The sequence below is a fragment of the Pteropus vampyrus genome, unplaced genomic scaffold (genome assembly GCF_000151845.1).
Source record: "Pteropus vampyrus isolate Shadow unplaced genomic scaffold, Pvam_2.0 Scaffold573, whole genome shotgun sequence".
Lineage (NCBI taxonomy): Eukaryota > Metazoa > Chordata > Mammalia > Chiroptera > Pteropodidae > Pteropus > Pteropus vampyrus.
In genome coordinates, this window is record NW_011889354.1 from 240,602 (window position 1) to 246,691 (window position 6,090).

The 6,090-nt window shown below is 33.0% G+C and overlaps 1 long non-coding RNA gene across 10 annotated transcripts in view; it reads right to left on the reverse strand.

The window, feature by feature from the left end:
- Positions 1 to 2,373: 2,373 nt before the first annotated feature.
- Positions 2,374 to 6,090, reverse strand: part of LOC105308427 — a 294,626-nt gene continuing 290,909 nt past the window's right edge. For 9 of the 10 annotated variants that reach the window (XR_002778027.1, XR_002778023.1, XR_002778020.1 and 6 more), the window contains 2 exons: positions 4,474 to 4,610; positions 2,374 to 2,446 (listed from right to left, as the gene is read on the reverse strand). This is a non-coding gene — a long non-coding RNA (uncharacterized LOC105308427). The remainder of the gene's footprint in view (positions 2,447 to 4,473; positions 4,611 to 6,090) is intronic. The other variant, XR_002778026.1, reaches the window with a different exon arrangement.

Sequence of the window (6,090 nt, forward strand, 5' to 3'; positions counted from 1 at the left end):
TGGGAATTAGTAGACCTGGAAGTTTATGTAGATCTCAGAAACCATGCCAATCTGGCTTTTTAGGGGACTTCAAGTCTACAACAGACCACCTCTGCAACTTCAGAGGCAAAGAAGATTCAAAAACTTTTTCCCTTCTGTCTTAGGGGTTTTAGATGAACTCAGTGATTGGCATGAAGATGTTCCAGACAAGCTGTGGTCTCTTTCAGACAATATGGAATCCCTGGAAGGCTTTTGCTAATTCGTGTGTCCTGTGAAGTGAAAACAGTTGGTTAGTGATCAGCTATGATTTCCCTAAGGCAGCTCATCAATTTCTGGATTCAAGATTCCAGGAAGTACTGAGCAGTTTTAAGTGACAACAATATTAATGTACTAATATCTCAAAGGCTATCTATTACCTTTGGAAGAACTAGAGTACCTAAGTTTAAATCCAAAAATCCCTAGAAATATACATCCTAAAGATTTCTCACATATGTTTTGTTCGAACAGTAAAACCAGGATCATTTTCTATTGAGGTAGAAAACAAGGAAGCATTAAAAATATATCCAGAACAATATGTTTTTCAGTTTGTTGCCAATTTGGACTGTTACTATTTATTTATGGATTTAACAAAATATTTAATATTTTTTTAGTTCGGTGTTTAGCTTCTAGTGTTTGCTTGTGGTCTACTTTGGAAAAATGACTGATTTTGTTTCTTATATCAATTCCTGTCCAGTTTTAATAGCACTGTAAAATAACATTTTAATTTCAGCTATTTCTTAGAAATGAGAACAATGATTTTTAATTGGTGGGATTTCAATTTCCCAAGAACAACCCAATTTATAATTTTAGAGCATTTTTTTGTGTACAAAGCTACTTATCCAAATAAAGATAGTGTCTAGTTCAATTTTCTGATATCTTCTGAAGGGAGCAAGAAAAAGAAATATAATTGAACAAATTGAAGTTTTAGTTTTAGTGAAAATCTTAATATTTGAGAGGACCAAATAATTTGCCAAATCATTACTGCAGTACTATACTTTTTTGGAATTGTTAGTAACAACATCATACAATATTATTCTAGTTTGGATATGCTATAGTTATAATAGGTCCTTATACAGGAATAATATGGTAATTTAACACAATAAAAAGAGGTATAGAGAAGACAAACATAAAGAGAATATTTAGATACATTTTACATATCATTGACCTGCTACATGCAAACACAAATAAATTCTATAATGGAAAATTAGTCAAGGAAGCAAGAGTAAGAAATTCAAAGCAGGTGATATTCATGATAATTGCAGATCATTAGGACAGAATTCCTCAGAGTAGAGCCACACAACTTCTGTTGGCTCACATGCTAAAGCAGCTGCAAAGAAGTGAGACTGTGTTTTATTTCCCTGACTGAAACTTGTTTTTATTAACATGATTCCTTTCTGGCTAAAAAAATGTTTAATTCTACTCTTCTGACTTTAGGGAGTTATACAATTTTATAAGAGATACTGATGAAAATAATCACAAACATATACTTCTTTCATGCATGGAGAATAAAGATAGTGTATAAACTTGTCATTATATAGGAGTGGGATTGTGTGGGACCATTTATTTAAAGACCGTTTATTTAAACACTGCAATGCAAGTGTTGAAATAGCTTTATCATTTCCTAGACAAGAAAGCCACCGTTTCAGGAAAGTCTCCATGGAAAGCGCAGAGTACATTTAGATTAGTGAAAAAAGAAATGTAGTAATACACTTCACCAAAATGGCGCACCAGCCACATTCCATGTTTCCAGAGATTGTACCGCATGTTGCAGTCTTGCTCTCAAGGAATTTCATTCAATCCCCATTTTGAGACAAAGGCTATGTATAAAGGTCATCATCCTTCACTTGCTATTGAAGGAAATATGTGGGTGTCAAATTCCTTTTAGATAGGATTGAAGAGCAAAAACACCACTATTTTATTCTGTGACTGTGCAAATATTTTTATTGAATAAGTGATAGGATCTCATACTTGGGACATTTGTTCTCTTGGTTGATCTAGTGGGCAGGAGAGACTTGGTATACTTTGCCTATGTTTCTTATTTGCTCACTTACATCAAGGCAGGAGAATTTAGAAACCATCATCCTTTAAGAAGGCTGCACCTGATTGTCTAACTCATATCTTTCCTAATATCATGGGTTAGTCAAGATAGAACCATTCTTGAATATACATTTGTACAGATCTCTGTAGTATGTATTGTAGAAGTTACCAGGGAAGTAAGTAAGATCTTATTCTAAGGAGTTAATTCCACAAAATACAGAACCAGGAGTCAGAACTTAGGTTTATAACTATAAGACTAACATAAATCATATTACATCACAAATTATCAAATGATATAGAGAAAGGAATATTTCACTCTCTGTTTTAATTGAGCTTAATCTTATGATGAACAGAACATTTTCTGAGGCTCATCCAAAGGCCATATCACAATCTACAAGAGAATAAAAAGGTATTTTTTATAGATTTACATTAAATATATTAAAATATATTTGTAATTTTATTATGATAATGAAGCCTAAAAGGCTAGTTTGAAATTACCTTTTTAGGGAATTTTCCTGTTATATAGTTTTGAATCCTTGAAAAAGTGCTGTTTTCTGAGTTTTCTAATATTTATTCTGAGTTTTCTAATATTTATTCTGAGTTTTCTGAGTTTTCTAATATTTATTCTTTACATGATTTGAATTATGTAATTTTAGAATTAGAAAAACAGCCATTTATCATTTGTGTGTTGCAGAGAAGCAGAGGACAGAAGGGCTGATAAAAAGATTGAATAATACCTAGACTCCAAAACTATCCTCCTAGACCACAGTTTAGTGAACACTGTATCACAGATTCACAGAATATTAAAGAAAGGACTTAAAGATCACCTAATCTAACCTCGCCATTTTTACAGACTTGGAAACGAAAATGAGGGGATTAAGTGGCTCATTCACATTCAAAAGCAAGTTAGTAACCAAACCTGAAGTCAAACTCAGATATTCTGTCTCATGGTTCAGCTTGTTTCTCCAAGTCACCTTAGTTCTCTACATAGTATAGCTTAATTTTTAATTTTTTTGAAAAGGTACTATAACCACATGGTTCTTTTATAAAAGGTATAGAGTAAAAAAGTACATTTTTTACTCCTTTCCTCTTTTATTTACTTTCTATTACCTCTTCTCTCATCGCATCCTCATCCAGGTAACCTCCTTCAAAACACTGCTCAAAATCACTACCACATTGAGGTCTCCCTTGCACACTCTACTTAAATCAAGACCCATACCTTCAGGACTCTGGATCTCATTTATCTACTTTAATTTCTCCACAGAACCAATCGCCCTTTACCATATTATATATTCTACTTTTTTTTTTTTTTTACTTATTTATCTCTCCACACAAGAATGCACACTACACGGAAGGAGTCTTTGTCGATTTCTTTAACTGCTATGATTCCCAGTGTTTAGTGGGAACTAAATAAATATTTGTTGGATTGAGCTAAAAATCACAGGAACAACTGTGTCCCTGCTTGTGTGTTTAATGTATGACTCCTCGAATATTCTATAATTTCTGTTTTCTGAATAACGGTGTGATGCTATTTAGTACATGGGTATTCATAACTATTACATCTTCATTGTGAATGTACCTTAAATAATTGTAAAGATCCTCCTTTTGTACTACTTCACGTTTTCACCATGAGTTCCATCTTAGTTGATAATAAAATTATGACTCTATTTCTTTTGATTTGCATTTGCATGGTTTTCTTTTGCCTATCCTTTTATTTTCATATTATCTTGTTATGTTTTCTGGATTTTTTTTACCAATGTTTTTTGTACACTTTCACTATATGGCCTCTTTGATTTTGGTGTATGTATATGTGGTGTGTCTGTAGGTGCAGGTGCATGCATGCATTTAATGTTTAAGAATATTTTTTCCTATTGTTATAATCTTAATACCTTTATTTTTGATTAATTTAGATAGTGTCTATTTGTTCTTGATAATAATAAAATTGGTACATTTTCTTCTTTTCCCTCTCCTCTCTCTTCCAATGTTTATCATTTTTACTCTTTTCCTTTGTACTGTTGAATGTGCATAAACTTATATTACTTGACTTGCCAAATTTAAGTGATATATTTAATGTTTAGGTATTTTAGATGAGGCAATCAGTAGAACTTGCTGTACAGCCAGTTCATTTATTTCCATTCTCCAATGAATTTTTGTTTCATATTTATAGTCAGAGGTTGGAAAGTTGGTGAGAAAATAAGTTATTATACAAATTTGGAAAATTGATAACCCATGTATATTGTTTCTATTTTTGCTACAACAAATTAGCACAAACTTGGTGACCTAAAACAATCCAAATTTATTATCTTATAGTTATGGAGGTCAGAAGTCCTAAATCAGTCTTTGTGGTCTGAAGTCAAGATTTTATTTTAATAGGGCTGATTTCTAAGGGTAGCTCTGTGGGAGTATCTGTTCCCTTACCTTTTGCAGCTTCTAGAGTTGGCCTGTATTCCTGAGGCCATGGCTCCTTTCTCCATTTTCAAAGCCAGAAAAGTAATATCTTCAGATCTCTCTCTGCTTCAGTCAAAACATCACCTTCTCTGACCTTGATCCTGCCTCTATTTTATAAAGACATTGCGATTACTAGTATTGGGCACATCTTGATGACCTGGGATAATTTTCCCCACCTCAAGATTTCTAATTTAATTACATCTACAAAGACTTTTTGCTATATAAGGTACAATATTCACAGGTCCAGGGATTAGGATGTGGATGGACAGCTCCGAGGAGGCATTATTTGGACATTACTCAACCTAACATACTGTTAGACAGTGTAAAAATAGTTAATAAAACTGTTGCTGTAAATCGAAACAATTTAAATGTACCCAATGATCTTGTGATCCAAGCAGAATGGAAGGTTAGGCCATGGTTCTAGGAAGAAGGTCAGAGCACATTTTTGTTGCTTTTAGCTGCACATGATAAGATACTACAAGAAAAAGATGAGCTCAGAAAAGCGAGAGCTTTTTTGTTTAAAAAATTTGTTTTTAATTGAGGTAAATTAACATAATAGTATATTAGTTTCAGGGGTACAACATAACATGCGTCACCATACATAGTCACAAAATTAAAATTTTTTTTTCTTATGATGAGAACTTTTAAAATTTACTCTCTTAGCAATTTCCAAGTAACAATAGTATTATTAACTATAGTTACTATGCTCTATATTATATCCCCATGACTTATTTATTTTACACCCCAAAGTTTGTACTTTTAGACCCCCTTCACCCACCACAGGAGGGCTTTTTTCAACTCTAAGACTCAAGAGGCCTTGCGTGTTTCTTAAGTAGCTGCCATAACCATAAGATCACACTTTGCTAGACAGTTCATTGTCCCTGAAAGGACGATACCACGTAGAGAACACCTGGACCCACACACTTGCTTTTTGAAACAGAGCTTCCCCAGCCAAACCACACATTTCTTGAGTATTAAAGATTATTGTCTTAACCACTGATTTTTTTGCATGATTGTGGTAATGGGTAAATTACACATATTATATTTCACATATTTATATTTTGTCATCTGTAAATGATATTCTTTGGCTTCCAGATATTTCAAAAGAGACAATAAGGAAATTCTTCCGGTCTTTTTCTACCTTCTCTTTCCTAATTTTTTCTTTTATCGTTTCTTTATCATCAGGGAACATACCATTGCCTGCTCTGACTTACCCTAATCTTTGCATTCATTTTGCAGTTAAATATATTCAATGCTTCTAGTTTTCTTGTCATGTTTTCAACAATCTTTCCTTAATTAGCTGAAGTCTCTTCCTCTAGTGGTTTTCTTAAAAAGTCCTCTTGGGAGTAAAATCCCATTTCTTGCACATTTAAAACAATTATCTGTAAATTTTATACTTGGGTACGGTTTGTCTGAACATAAAATCCGTGGTTCATGCTTTCTCTCCTTAAGCATCTTTTAGGTAATTGCTACACTGACTTCTGGTATTGAAAATTCTGCGGAGAAATTGGAAACCAGCTTCATTTTTTTCCCTAAGTGTCGTGATACTTTTGCTTGTCTCTGTGTCTTTAATTTTCATTGTTTTTA